The following is a 16,055-nucleotide window of genomic DNA, read 5'->3' as shown; positions in this document are numbered from 1 at the left end:
ACCTAATATGGGGCCTCGACCGTATGTGCCTCTAGCCCCTTATGCACACATGGCCCCCACACCTCCAATTATACCACTTGCTTATGCTCCTCGAGTGCCGCTCCCTAGCTCTTATCCGAGTGGACCTATGCCCGGTTATGTTCCATATCCTGCATCATCCACACATATGCCAAGACCGGTACCCGTTCCTCTCCCACATATGATTCCAAGAGTACCTCCACCGGCCCTGCCTCCTCACATAGTTGACTTGGCAGCGTTTGCTCAAACCATAGGTCGATCTATCGCGGAAAATATGCGTCATGCATCTGATAGAGAGCCTAGAAGTAAGGCAGTACAAATTGCCAAACTCACGCAAAAATTCAATGGGGACGAAGATACTAGGAAACACATTGAAGTGTTTGAACAAGTATGTGATTCCTTAGGGGAACGCAACGAACTACATAAGTGCAATGCCTTAAGCTTGACATTAAGTGGGAAGGCTGGAGATTGGTATAGAACCCTAAGGGTGGACGAGAAAACAATCTACCCTACCCTTCGAAGGTTGTTTCTAAAGGAGTACATACGAAAAGGTGTGCTTTGGGGTGTAGCATCTCAGCTACAGAAGGCCGAACGTAAGGAAGGAGAGTGAGTAAGGGACTTCATTAGTCGTCTAAAGCACTTAAACTCTCGCTGCCCTGTAAATGAGCGCTTCAACAATAACCAACTGCTTGATCGATTCATTCGAGGGTTGAGGAATGAAGGAATCTATAATGGACTAGTGATTAGAGGTATCACAACCTGGGAAGATGTCACTGCCAATGCAATCCAATTAGAGGACAACTTGATGATAGCAGGCATGAGGGTGTCTACTGACACGAGATCCACTAGCTCACAAGCCATTGAGTATGAACCCATGACTGCAAAGCCCATTTCCAATGAGCCAAAGGTATTTGAGACATTCTTGACAGACCTCACCAAGGCAATCCAAGAGTCTCTTAAGGATAATCGACCCCCTCAAAATAGTCACATGTATCCAAGAAGGGAGCAACAATGGTGTTCCATTTGCTTAGGTCCACATAGCACTAGTGAGTGCCCTACGTTTAGAGTAAAATTTAATGGAACTTGCAACGCATGTGGTAGGTATGGTCACCAAGCTAAGGATTGTTTAATGATCAAACGTATGATGGCAAATAGACCACCTGTAGCCTGGACGGATGCGCCTCGAGCTCCTGTATTGATGCCTACTCCACCTGTTGAGCAACTACCGCAACACATGGTCCCTAGATCTCAAAATGTTGTACAAGCTACACCGCTACCACCTCCTGTGCTAGGACCGCAGCCCCCGCATCCAAGAGTCGCCCCTATGAACCAAGTGGGTTGCGAGCCATGAAATGCTTATGCAGATGGCTGTGAGGAGGAAATAGACACTAGTATTGCCTATGGACTTGATACATTGGAAGAGTGTCCTATATACTACATGGAAGATTGTTGGGGACAAGTCAAGCCGGTTTATCAAGCTGCTGCTCTCGCATCCAGAGGTCAAAATATCAACACCCAGGCTAGGAGGCCACCTCTTCAATGCTATGAGTGTGGTGGACCACATCGAGTAGCGGAGTGCCCTATTAGGCTGCAAAAGAATGCTGCACAGATGCAAGTGAATCAAGGGAGCACGTCTGCAATGCCAATACTCACATGTAATCGTTGTGGCATAGATCACTTGATTGCCCAATGCCCCTATAACCCAAATGCGCCTAAAATCACACCCCTGAATTTGGTCGAAATTGCTAGTGTGACATCGCCAATACCACCCGTCGCACCCGCTTATCCGATTACACGGTCCATGCTTCAAGGGCCAGGACATATCCTCGAAGAGAGAGATACCGCGTCAATTATCCAAGCAAAGAAAAAGAAGACACGAAGGAAGAAGTCACAGAATACAGAAAATTCAAAGCCAAGTTCCAAAACAAACATAGGAATAGGAGATGACCCCGTGTATATGAATGACCTCGAGGATGATTCAGATTCAGTCGAGACAATGGAGACTAGAACCAATACCACAAAGGGAAAGACCGACAAAGAAAACCGTAACATGGAACCAAATGAAAACCGAATAAGAGAAAATCATAAAGAGCCTCTGAAAACACCACAAGTGTTTCCAAATCCAATCCAAGACCCCCAAGATAAACCGCAGGGGCAAAAAGGGAAGAATCGTAAAAAGAAGATTGGGACGTACCCAAACCCAGTAGACGAGATCAAGCAGGTGAAACATCTAAGAGGTTTAGTGGAGGAGACTCAAAGGAAACTAGAACCAGAACCCATGCAGGTCAAAATTCATGACACAGTGTTTCCCACGCAAGTTCATCCACCCCACATGAACCATAGACCGTTAGCCATATCTAGTATCATCCAAGAAGGGAGTGAGGACAGGACATCAGAAAGTGAGCATACACCCTTCTTGTTGGAAAGGATGTTTAACGAAGGTATACCTGATCCCATTGAGGAATATGAGATTCCATCCTCACCAGTTCCTAGTCAAGGACCTACACCCTGCAAAACGCCAATGAATGTTGCCAAACTAGTGGACTTCATGTCTTCTGAGGTCCGAACCACGATCATAGCAAAGCTGTATGGAGATCCTGAGTTATTCCTTGCACTTCGAGCATTCCTTAACGGAGAGCTACGAACGGGATTACCGCAGTTTGCGCAACCAAATAGGCCTGACTCGATTATGATTGATGAGGAAAATCATGTGCAATCACTTGACTTAGATGGACACGAGTCTATGATCGAGGTACCCATTAACGAATTAGGGCAGTATTTTGAAGGCGACGAGTCTAATGCGACCCTACCCATCACTACCAAGGGATTAACTATTAAGGGAATTCTTGATGGTGGTGCGGGAGTTAGCATCGTTACAAAAGATTGTTGGGAATCCATGGGAAAACCCCGCCTCAGTGTTACTAACATTGTGGTAAAGATGGCAAATGGTACCATAGCCAAACCTATGGGGATGCTCAAGGATCTTAAGATCAAAGTTCTAGGACACAAGGTACGACATACGTTCATTGTAATGGATTTCTCTAAACACCTTATGTCATATGAAATGATTTTAGGACGACCATTCATGAGGGAAGCACAAATGGTTCACGATTGGTCTAAAAATCATGTCTATTTGCAATTCCAAGACTCTGTCCTTAGAGTGGATTTGGTGACTGGTAAGGTACACCCCTTAGGGAGTAAAACCATTATTGATCATCGCTCTGACACCACAGTTCACTCGGCCCCACTACAATATTGTTACACTTGTAAGAAGGATACAGACATTGGCCAAGATTCTCCTTACATGGATGTGTTACCGGGTATGACGGAATCAGACAATGTGGATTCGGTCCACCTAGCATCAACCATAGACACTTGGGGAAATAGGGGGACGACCTGGGTAACACCTGAGGGGGATGAAATGCCTATACCCTTAAATATGCTACAAGCGATGCATATCGCTTCTGACAAGACTCATCCTAATGTAAGGAAGAAAACATACAAGTGGGTTCCTAAAGCTTCTTTAGTGACCATAGCTAGTGCTAAAAAACAGAATCCTTGTAAGAAACGTACCACTCGCTCCAAGAAAAGTAAAAAAATGTTGCGATGGATCCCTAAACGACTATTGGAAGCCCAAGGCTACTATCAAGGAAATGATCAAATCTGGGTGCCAAAACGTAGATTGTGCTCTTACCTATCACCTGACCCAAGTGAGCCCAATCCCGTAGCTCCAAAACGAATCAATGATCGTGGAAAGAAAAAAATCACAGAATGCTACACACCTGGTCCCGAGCTAGTTTGGGTACCAAAGAAAGAACGATTTGTTCCACCTAGCTCAGGAAGGGGGGAGTCCCATGAAGATTCTAGCTCCTCATGTAATACATCCATAGAGGTAAAAGCTTCTACACAGCCTCCATCTATAGTAGTGGACCTCCATGAAGCTACAAAAGAACCCACACCTCCCAGTGTTCAAGAATCACCTGATGAACCACTTCAAGTTCGATCCTGGGAGAGTACCTTACCACCCTTGCAGCTTGACAAGGCACCTAGGGTAATAGAAAACTACTGGCAAAAATCCTCACCTATTACCAACTGGAACAATTGGTTTCAAAGGGTGACAAGCTCATTTCAAACGGTATGATCTACCCAAGGAAGGGGGGAGTGTTTGCTGACAGTCATCATTCATTTGTTTCCCTCTCAACCTTTTTCCCTGACCTCTCAATTCCAATCTTAGGGAATGTACATATAAAGCTTTATACTCAAAAAAAAAAAAGAGGAGCAAGAGCAATTAGCAAATGAGTATGCACATTAAAGTCAAAACATTGACTCAGACCTACACATGTCACATCTGGTACAGTGAAACAGAAACCTATGCCATGAAACACCTTCGATCCTCATCACTTTAGTGATGGAGGGTAGGTAAGATTGGTACGATAGGAGTGTTTCTGTTTTAGAGTTGAGTGATTAGAAAAGTTCTCTTTTCTCACTGATGTGCCTCCTAGAGGTATTGTTTGTGTTTCATAGTGTGTACAGGAGCGTGTTGCTATTGATAGGATTTGGACCTTCATGGAACCTTCAAATCAAGCGCGACCATCAACACAAACAGGTGTTTCTTGTCCATTAGCATTGCCCTTATCTTTTTGCATCTATGATTGTCTGCTTTGATTGTGATTGGTAGCATAATATTCAGTGCATTTGCTTAGTATCAAACATTTAATTCAATGTAATGTTTTGTCATAATCACTTGTTTAGGGGTAAAAATCAAGCAGTCCGACTAAGCTAGTTTGACCAAGTTAGGTATTAGAAATCTTCTCTTAATACCATGGGGAATGCCTTCCTAATAATCAATGGTTACTTAGGTTCTTAATCCGATTTAGGCAGCATTGTATGAAATGTACTAGGGCTTTCTAGTGGGCTTAACCCTAGTGACCTTTAGCTTAAGTATTATAAAGGGAGTTTACTAATGTGATGAGCCTGGGGAGTGTAACAATGTTATATGACCCCCCAAAGTTACAAAATTAAAATGATGAAAATGAACAAACAAAAAATCAAAGTGCCACAATGTAAAATTTTAAGCTGGAAGAGAAATCTCAGCTTGGTTTGGTACTTCACTCACATGTATTGCCTATGGTACTAGAGCCCTAGAGGTTCCCAGCGTGGGCGCTTTTCCTTGAAAAGCAAAAAACCCAAGGCATACAAAATAAGCACACACATCATAATTGAATCACTGTGAAAAGACCTTGGGGGGTCAAAGAAAAAGTAATCAGTCAGGCGATGATTTCATGAGAAATTCCTTTTATGGTAGCTTAACTACAAGGTTTTCTAGATATAGCCTCTAGTCAGCCCTTGAACATGAATACTTGGCTCTCGCGATTAAACAACTTAATTGACCACAAAAAATTAAGAAGCTTACCCATGGTATTAATATTCGATCTCTAGTGCTTTTCGACCGTCAAATTAGCGACCCCAGACTTGTTTAATTTTTTGCCTTTACATCTGTTTATGCATTTGATTACATTGCAATTTAATGTTCATTGCTACCAAATTGTTTGAAATTCTTTTACCAATCAATGTGTCTATCTAAAACTGCATATGCTTTTTAAGAGAATGCAATTACTGTGCCAATGTTGTTTGATTTTGCCGTGACTGAAGAAGGCTAAGGACATTCATCTCAAATGCTCTTCCACCTCGACGAACCAGCTTCAACTCAATAGCTTCCGAGGACAGAATCTACATCAGGAAGGGGGGCATGTTAACCCTCACGGCACACGGACACCCATCACCTACGATGGACGCGTATTATGTATTTGGTAGAGTCAGGTACCGGGCTTGTCGGACCAATAGGGAAAGGTAGAGTGATCGCCGATGAGAGGCGCACTTTAACTTGGACATTCAAGGGATTAGTTGGTTAAGCATGGGCGCCCAAGTGTGAATGGGGTGAGCTCCTATAAAAGCCAACTAAACCTAATTTTTACTCATTCTCTCATTTGTGCAATTGAAGAGTGCTCTTGCTCCATTTCCATCTTCTTCTTCTTCTTCACCTCCTTGTGTGTGTGTGTGTGTGTGAGAGAGAGAGAGGGAGAGTGTGTGTGCGATCGAGCATTACGAAGGCACGACGGCGGCGAAGCGGTTGAGCGCGGCACGACTGCAGCTTCTTCTTCATCGCGGCGAGGAATCCACCACGAAGGCGAGCGTAGAGCGGTGAGTGACACACCCTTTGTTTTCTTGAGCTTGCTAGTTTAGGCTTGTTGTGTGCTTGGAGCCGTTTGTGGCTCGCATACGGTGTATTGGCAAGTCCCTTGCTTCGACAGTGCGGCAAGGAGCGCACACATCCAAACTTGTAAAGGATATCACACCAAGCCTCTACACCAAACTTGGACCAAATTGGAAATGTATTGGTCATTACTCACTTCATTTTTAAAAACAAAATGGCACAACTTGATTTATGGCCTTAAGCTCAAGAACACTTACCCAATTTCATGAGTAAACCTACAAAGCCTTAGAACATCATGGACTAAGTCTGCAACAAGTCTAGGTCAAAAATTCGTAGGGAGACTTTATACACATATAAAGTCTATCAGTCTTGATATGGCAAGCTAGCTGGGATTTAAAGCCTTTAGCTCTTGGAGTACATCATCATGAGCCCCCTAACACACAGCAATCACAAATGGAGGTGTTTTGACCTTCATTCACTTAGAAAGCTGAAACATGTGTATTAAAATCTTTTCAAGCCTTTTAACACAATTCACAAATTCAAATTCATATTAGAATTCATGGACACTTTACACACATCATACAGCACCAGCCTGTGGAATTTCTAACTATTTTGCATCAGGAGACTTTATATGTGTATAAAGTCTAAATTACTATGTAGAAGCCAAACCAAGAAATTATGAGCACTAGCTTGTGCGCCATGTTGTATACAATGCATAATTTTAATTTGGACAAGTTTGGGCTAGATGATGACCACTTAAAGCACAAAAGCAGAAAGTCCCTCCTAAGGAGTATTCTAGACTCCATCCAATTAGCCCACATCCAAATGAGAATTAGAAATGATAAAGGGAGTCCCAACCACCAAAGGAAGTTACAGAAGAAGCCTAAGCCAAAAAAACTCAATGAAGACTTCATACGCGTATGAAGTCTCCCAATGATTAAATGACATTCTAGGGCAAAACTCTCAACTCCAAGGCTTTTATCCCAACACTATTAACCCAAAGTTCAAGTCCCATCAAATTCTGTGGCTTTTTACCCATGTTAACCTCAATATCAAAATCCCAAGATCCATAAGTGAAATCTGGCTCCAGGCACAGGAGGAGAATCCAAAATCAAATTCCACTATCACAGATGGGTATCACATGCTACTTACACTGAAAGTCTGAGTCATTTGTAACACAATATACTTTATACGCGTATGAAGTCTCACTGCTTTGAAGATGAACCTGGAGATTAACCTTGACCAATCTAAGCCTCCACAACAGGATTATGAGTGCATCTACCCAATTTCATCCCATTTGAGCCTCATATACTCAAAACTAAGCCAAATCTAGTTTCAAGCCTGCAAGGAGCTCTAGTGTCACAGCTTGTCCAAACACATCCAAATTGAAATCCAGACATATATTCATGAAGTACATGATGAGTATTGTGCTTATGTGAAATATCACTCTATTCTGAGCACTTAGACATTATACGCGTATAATGTCACATCATCATTCTGCACCCAAAAGAAATCATCACCATGTGCACTGCACCCTTAGGCCCTAGTTAGCCTGTTTTTCAATTTAAAAGTCATTTGGATAGATAAAAACTGAGAAAATGCAAGATTAGCTAACTTACTCATTTAAAGTGTTCGCAAGATCTATGGAGTCCAGTAAATCACCAGCAAAGAAGAAGAGGATGTTTGTAAAAGACATTATTGCGGCCAATGAACCCTATACACTGCCAGAGGAGACATTAAGCCAACAAAGGCCTGGGTAGACGAGGCCACATTAGAAAAAGAAGGAGTTGTAGTATATCAAGGCACTTTCAGAGACCCACAAAGGCCACGCAATGGAGATCCCAATGAATCCACGAGAGATGTTAGAAATGGAAAACAGAGAAGAAACCCTCAACCAGCTGGAAAGAGTGGACCTCCATAACTTCTACACGGCACCACCAGCAGATGTGGATGTTCAAAGAGTATATGAGCTAGTTAGCTCTATTCAAAACGACGGCAAGGCAGTGACAACAGCTTTGGATAGCCAAAAGGCAAAAACTCGGATCACACCTCAAACCATAGCAGATGTACTTGGGCTCCACAATAGGGGAAGCTCAGTTTGAGAGAGAAGAGACACGGTAAAGGTCTATGCACAAAAGAAGTTTAATCAAACATTTGAAGACCTGGTGGACCCAAGGGATGCAAAGATATGCAAACTCTACAACCAATAGTTCTATGTTTCCACCAATCACCACAAGGCTAAGAAGAAAGTTGGAAACCGTGCTTGAAGACGAGCCTATGGAGCCCTTAGGAAGAAAGGAAAAGCAGCATTGGCCAAGGAATCCAGACCCAAGGAAATACATACTCAAAAATTTGCTCGGATTGAAAGACTGATAGAACAGTTCAGAGCAGAGAGAGCATTAAAAGGATATCTTGAAGAATACTGGGTGTCAAACCCGGCCAAAAAGTTGGAGGAAGCTCCTCTGAACCACTAGAGGACTAGTTTGACCATTACATCCGGGCATATGAAGAGACGAAAAGGGTGATTGATCAGCAGAACTTAGAGCCTTTCACGATGGAAGAAGTGCAAGACATCAAAAATAAGTTGAAGGAAACGTAAAAGACACCGGTGAAGAAGGATCAAGAGAAAGAGCAAACGAGAGATGAAACACCACCTTCACCACCAAGTTCTCCCACACCTCCTTCGAGTCCAAAACCATCTACACCCGAACGCCAATCATCAACAAAAGCAACATAAGAGGCCCATATGCACATGAGGATATTGAAAAAGATGAAACAAATACTTATGAAGATCTCATTCAAGCGGGATATGCAATGACAAAGGATTCAACAGTGGTTTACGGAACTTCTAACCCACCATGGGCTGCAAAGGAATATAGAGAGAGACAAGAGCTCCCCAGGGACAAGGAAAGAGATGATGAATCTGAAAAGAGGAAGGTAGACCAACAATATCAATGAAGCACTCCATAAAAGATACTCACCATAGTCCGGAGTGCCAGGGATGGTTCAAGTCCCTCCAGTGCCTTAATGGAGACCTTTGACTAACCCATACCAAGCACCACCCGCAGGAGTAATGATCAGTACGGGTTTCAGGTTCCATTGGCTAGCCCAATAAATAGACCAACAACTAGAAACCTGGTAGCAGCAACTGAAGATGACATAAGAGCCGCCTATCAAATACTAGACAGGTCCAGGGTGTGGTCTCTTATCATTGCTGAAGAGAACAGCATGCTGCGTACCAGGATGACAACATGCAAATGGAACATGATAACCTGTCAAATTTGGTACAAGATACCCATGTGAAGGCCAAAGAAGCAGAGAAGGAGCTCAACAACACTAAGGGAGTTGGAGAGGAAAAGAGACACTCTCACACTAGAGAAGACTGAAGCCAAGAGAGTAATCAAGACTCTCCAAAAGCAAAAAGATCAGGTTAAGAGGAATTAGAAGCAGCAAAAGACAAAGTCCAAGAACTGAAGGAAAAATTAGAGCTCCGAGACCTGACAATCAAAAGACTAACGGCTACACCAAGGGTGGTGAGGGCAAGTGCAGGGATAGATGCCCAGGTTATACACGCCTCGGGAAGCACAAATCACCACCCTACATAAGGAATTGCAGCTAGAGCAAAGATAGTGAATGCATATGGCAGAAGGATCTCTAGCCGCCCGAAGAAAGAATGAGAGCCAAACACCAAGCTCTCCAGAAAGAACATGAAGAACTTCAAAAGAATCTACAACCGTTGCAAGAAGAAATGGTTGACATGGCAGAGAAATCTACTCAATGAGACACAGACATATCACGGACTTGCAAAAAAAAAAAGCATTTTTAAGGACACATAAATCAGAACCAGGGCCCAGTGAAACGGAGACAAATGCTAGAGATGAGCCCTTGGAAATTCTTGAAGGTGCCAGAAATAGCACGAAAAGACTCCCAACCACTCAATCAGATTGGAGAGCATGCTTAAAAGTTGTATGAATCATTGGGTAAGCTCAAGCACACATTGAGGTAAAAATTTCAAGAGTTTGCAAAAACTCAGATTATTTACTTTCTCTTGACATTTTAGGCCAAATTAAGTTTTGACTTGATTCATAGGCTTAAAATAGCTCATGAAAAGACTGTCCGTTGAAAAAGTGCAAATAAGTGTTCATTTTGGGCCTAAAGTAAATAATCGTGATTATTTACTTTCAGCTCAAAACTGACCAAAGTGATACCAGTGACTCATTGCATGTGTGCAAACAACTTTTGTAAAGGCACATAGAATTTGGATCACCAAATTGACCAAAAACTGTGTAAAAACTAAAGTTTGTACTGACTTTGGGAAACTTGAGTGTAAATTGGGGAAGATTTTGTTCAAACTCAATAAAACTTGATTCATAGGCTTATATTGATGTGATAGACATGTGTACATGCTCAATTGATAAAAAAGATGCAAAAATTTGCTAGAAGTAAATAATCGCAATTATTTACTATGCGATTATTTACTACTGCCCCATTTTTCAACTTTTTTGACCAAGTTAGCATACCACTAGTTTTACCATGTTGTAATAAGTCCACAAACCAAATTTGGTAAGATTTGAATCATTGGATTGAAAACTGTGACCAAATTTGCAAAGTGAGTCTGCGGACAAAAAACTGATGACCATTTGAACCAAATTTTTTCCAAACTTGGTGAAACTTGGCTAGGGACCTTAAGTTGAAGTGCTTAATAGATCTGTGTCAAGGTTGGGACAAAAACATGCAAAAAATTAGCTAGAGTAAATGATCATGATTATTTACTTCTGCTTCAAAAGTTGATAATTTTACACAATGTTGAGTATAGCACAAGGTCAAGCATATCAAGTAGACCACACAAATCAATTTTGGTGAAATTTGGATTACAAAATTGAGACTTAAGCCAGATTCTTGAAATCAGAGTCTGCGGGCACGAAACAGTTGCTAAACTTGAATAGATTTTGTCCAAACTTAGTGAAAGTTGTCCAAGGACCTTAACAGGTTGTATACTTGGCAAACCAAGCCAAAAAGTACAAAAATTTGACAAAAGTAAATAATCACGATTACTTACTACTGCTACACAAAGACACAAAATATTGACTTTTGAACTTGTACAGTGTTAGACCAACATAATACAAGGCCACCGGGCAATTTTGGGTTCAATCGAATCCAAATAGGTACATGTTCACTCAGTTTTCAGGTTGCATATTAATCCTTTGATTTCTTGCAAAAGTCGAATCTGAAAGTCTCAAACTGTTGACTCAATTAGCTCGATTTGAAGTGATCCACATAGACCAATCACAATAGTTAGCAAAAACTATACAGTCTGTGTGAAAGAATAGCTAACTTGATCAAGATTGATACATGAATCATGTTGCAAACAAGGAATCGATAGCTTGACAGAAGTTGCAATCAAGTCAAGTGGAAGAAATTGACAACAAGTCGATCCAAAGGCAAGTACTCTATACAAGGCTTCACAAGTCTATATGAACCTTAGATCGAGTCGTGTACTAGGAAACCAAGTCATATTTGGAGAAACCTGCAGAAGAGTATTAACCGAAGAGAATGTGAATCAAGGCAATCCCTTGCACACTATCCTTGAAGAAGTCTCAGACACTTTTTCAGATTCAACATCTGAAATGTCTTCCTATTCGACTCACTCAAAAATCGGAATGATAGTGCACTATAAGTGTTGGGGTATAAAGCCCAATGTGGTCGCCCAGGTAAGTGGGCGGGCCGCCAGGTATGTACACATATTCTTTTGTAAAAACCTAATAAGAACTCACTATGCTCTACACATTACAGTAGAGCGAGTTCACCATATCGTCGTGCTCTTCTTCTCGCACTCTCTCGCGTCGCACTTCCGCTTGTACTCCTTCAACTGGTATCAGAGCTCAGATCGAGGCTCGGGGCAGCATTGCAGGAGGCTAGAGTCACCAGCTCAGATTGGAGTGAAATTCGACAGGCGAAGACACGGCCCCAAATCCTGTGGACAAGCCCGAAGGGCTTGGTGTTCTCAGAATTTCATTCTGAGGTCATCTCGGCCACCGTTCGGCTTCGACAAAGGTCTGCGCAGGCCATTTTCGACTACGTGGTCTTAGGGGGTGCAGATCCGACTCTGCAAATTTGGGGTTTTCGGCCTACGATTGCAGGTGCTGAGGATATCGACACTCCCAGAGTGCTAATTTGTGGCTGTCTACACATCGAAGGACGGCTCACAGTTCTTGGAGGCGTGTCGCATACGACACGGGCGCATCTACACACAAACTGTAGGCGACATCCACTAGTTCATCAGGTAGCTTGTATTTGCTGCTTGATATTCCAGATTTCATCCTGACATTGCAGATACTTCCACATGGGATGTATTGTCAGGGATGATGTATGTCTGTTGAGGGTTTGCTGGCTGTGAGTCACGCAGCAAACAACCGCCGCAGCGGTTACAACATACAGTGGGAAATTTGTGGACGTATGACTTTGTGGGAAGTCTATGTACTGTCAGATTTACTGCAGCCTTTGTTGAGGGTCGAGTGAGGTTTTATTGAGCTGGGGGATTCTCGAATGTTGAGATCCTTTCGGTGATACAGGTCTTGGAGCGATCCCTCGAGCACCCTTAGATAGGCAGCTAGGATGTATTGACTGTGAGTTAGACCGTTGGGATTGCATCTTTGCTTTACTGCCGTTGAGGCATTGTCGCAGTCTATGCTTATAGGACAGTGACAGGACAATGAGAGACAGAACAGGTGCAGGACAGGTTTACCCGCAGCTTACAGTGTCAGAGAGACAGTGTTTTTTGAGTTGTTTTTTGGTCTGTTTTTAGTACACCAGAGCCATTTTACAAAGGAGACTCTGCCAAAATTTCTGCAGAATCTAAAGCTTTCTTGGTTCATTTGACAGGTTGATATTGGTTCAGAGGTCAGTTTACAGGGGAAACTCTGCCGAATTTTTCCTAGAAAAGTAAACTACTGTGAAGCGTAGCTATGGCTAGATCACAGGACACTGCTCTTTACAATATCAAGAAGCTGGATGGAACCAATTTCCCATTGTGGAAGAAGCAGATTTGGCACGTGTTGGTACAAAAGAAGCAGATAAAACCTATAAAGCTCAAGGGGATAAAACCAGAAGATATGGACGAAGATGAACGGAGCGAAATGGATGAATTGGCACTTTCTACCATTATGCTGACTTTGGCAGAAAGCGCTGAGTGATCTTTATGAGAAGCAGAGTGCAGCTTCACAGGTATATTGGCTTAAGAAGCTTGTTGACTTGAAGATGAAAGAAGGGACAGCTATGTCCAATCATCTGAATGAATTCAACACAATCTATAGTCAGTTGTCAGCTCAAGGTGTCAAGTTTGATGAACCTGTTAGAGCTATGTTCCTGTTGATCACATTGCCGGAAAGTTGGGACACTTTTCGCACAGCTTTGAGTAATTCTGCACCTCCAGATGGTTTGAACATAGCAGGTGTAGAAGGAAGTCTGCTTACTGAAGAAACCAATAGAAAGACAATGGACAAAGGCAAAGGAACAGCCTTAGTTGTCAGGGGAAGGACCAAAGAAAAGTACAAAGGTGGAAAAAGGAATTAGTCTCGTAGCAAGTCCCGCAGTGCTAAAGGCAAGAGTGACATAGAATGCTACCATTGTGGCAAGAAGGGTCACATGAAAAGAGACTGCAGAGAATGGAAAGCAGAAAAAGGCAAAGAGAAAACTGAAGACCATGGTGAGAAGAACAAGTCCTCAGTGAAGATTCAAGAAATAAATGTGACAAACACTGTTGCAGAGGATGACAGTCTACTGTCAGGAGACATCTACTTCTTGAAGAATGCAATGGACTCAGCTCTTCTTACAGCATCTGATGGAAATGCACTGAGTGACTGGATTATAGACTCAGGGGCATCACTTCATGTGTCTCCAAACAAGGAGTGGTTTACCTCTTATGTGACCACTAAAGATCATGTTCGGCTAGGCAATGGGCAGACATGTGAGATCTTTGGTGTTGGAGATGTTCAATTGAAGTTTCAGAATGGCTCTTCTTTCACGCTGAAGAATGTGAGATATGTTCCCGCAATTACAAAGAGCTTGATCAGCACAGGTTTACTTGATGATGCTGGCTACGTCACCACTTTTGGACAGAACATGTGGAAGATATCCAAGGGTTCTATGACAGTAGCACATGGAGTAAAGTCTGGAGGACTTTACATGATTTATGTATCAAATGTCTCTAAAAATGTAATCAATGTAACCGAGTAGCCGAACGTTTCTTTGTGGCATAGACGGTTAGGACATATGTCCAAGAAGGGAATGGAAATCTTGTCTCGTTCTGGTTATTTTCCTGGCTTTTCATTTAATGATTTTGAATTCTGTGAACATTGTCTGTATGGTAAGCAAACAGAGCAGCCACATAAGCATAGAAGCAGTAGAAGAGATACACAGTTGGCACTTGTTCATTGTGATTTGTGTGGACCTATGCCTAACCTATCTCTAGGGGGAGCTTCTTACTTTATGACATTTATAGATGATTACTCGAGGAAAGTATGGGTTTACTTTCTCAAGCACAAGGATGAAGCGTTTAGTGTTTTCAAAACGTTTGTGACACTTGTGGAAAATCAGAGTGGCAAGAAGCTTAAATGCTTACGCACTGACAATGGTGGAGAGTATGTTTCAAAGGCCTTTCAGGACTTTTGTGAGTCAAAAGGTATAAAACGTGAACTTACTGCTCCTTACAATCCTCCTCAAAATGGTGTTGCTGAGAGGATGAATAGCACCATACAAGAGAAGATCAGAAGTATGTTGTCTAATGCACAGCTACCAAAAGGGTTTTGGGCTGAAGCTGTATCAACAGCTGTTCATCTTGTAAATAGATCTCCTAGCAAGGTTTTGCAGAAGGATTCAGTGCCAGAGATGGTATGGTTAGGCAAAATGCCCTCATACAAGCATCTCAGAGTCTTTGGTTGTGAGGCATATACTCACGTTCCAAAGGAATTTAGGAACAAACTTGAGCCAAAGAGTAGAAAGTGCATCTTTCTAGGCTATGGTAATTCTGGTGAGATGGGGTACAGACTTTGGGATCCCGAATTCAGAAAGGTTGTCCGCAGCAATGATGTTCACTTTAATGAATCCAAATATCATTCTAAACCAGAGAGGGTTGAGGAGATTAGAAGAGTTGTCTTCCAAGAAGATGGACCTGCACGTGCAAGAAAAAATGTCAGGGCTCAAGAGGAGCAAGGACAAGATAGAGTGGAACCACAGGTTGTGGCTGAGCCTGAGCCACCTATTGTGCGTAGATCTGGACGTGTCACGTGACCTCCTGATAGGTTTGTTCCATCTATGAACTATGTCATGTTGATTGATTGCAATGAGCCTTCATGTTACAAGGAAGCAGTGCAAATGAAGGACTCCGGGAATTGGCAATTGGCCATGCAGTCAGAGATGACAGCTCTGCATAAAAACAAGACATGGAAGCTAGTTAAATTACCACAGGGCAAAAAGGCTCTACCTTGTAAATGGGTTTACAGGTATAAGATCACCGCTCATGATAGTCAGCCAAAGTACAAAGCAAGGCTTGTTGCCAAGGGCTTTAAGCAAGAACAAGGCATTGACTTTGATGAAGTCTTCTCTCCGGTGGTCAAGATGACTACATTGAGATTCTTTCTTGCATTGGTTGCCATATTAGATTTGGTGTTGCACCAAATGGATGTCAAGACAACGTTCTTGCATGGTGATTTAGATGTGGAAATTTACATGCAGCAGCTAGAAGGGTTTGTTCAGAAAGGCAAGGAAGATTGGGTATGCCAGTTGTTAAAGAGTCTTTATGGCTTAAAACAATCACCGAGGGCAT

This window comes from Adiantum capillus-veneris, chromosome 21 (genome assembly GCF_014529385.1).
Source record: "Adiantum capillus-veneris isolate H3 chromosome 21, ASM1452938v2, whole genome shotgun sequence".
NCBI lineage: Eukaryota > Viridiplantae > Streptophyta > Polypodiopsida > Polypodiales > Pteridaceae > Adiantum > Adiantum capillus-veneris.
Note: the sequence above shows the minus strand (reverse complement) of the source record.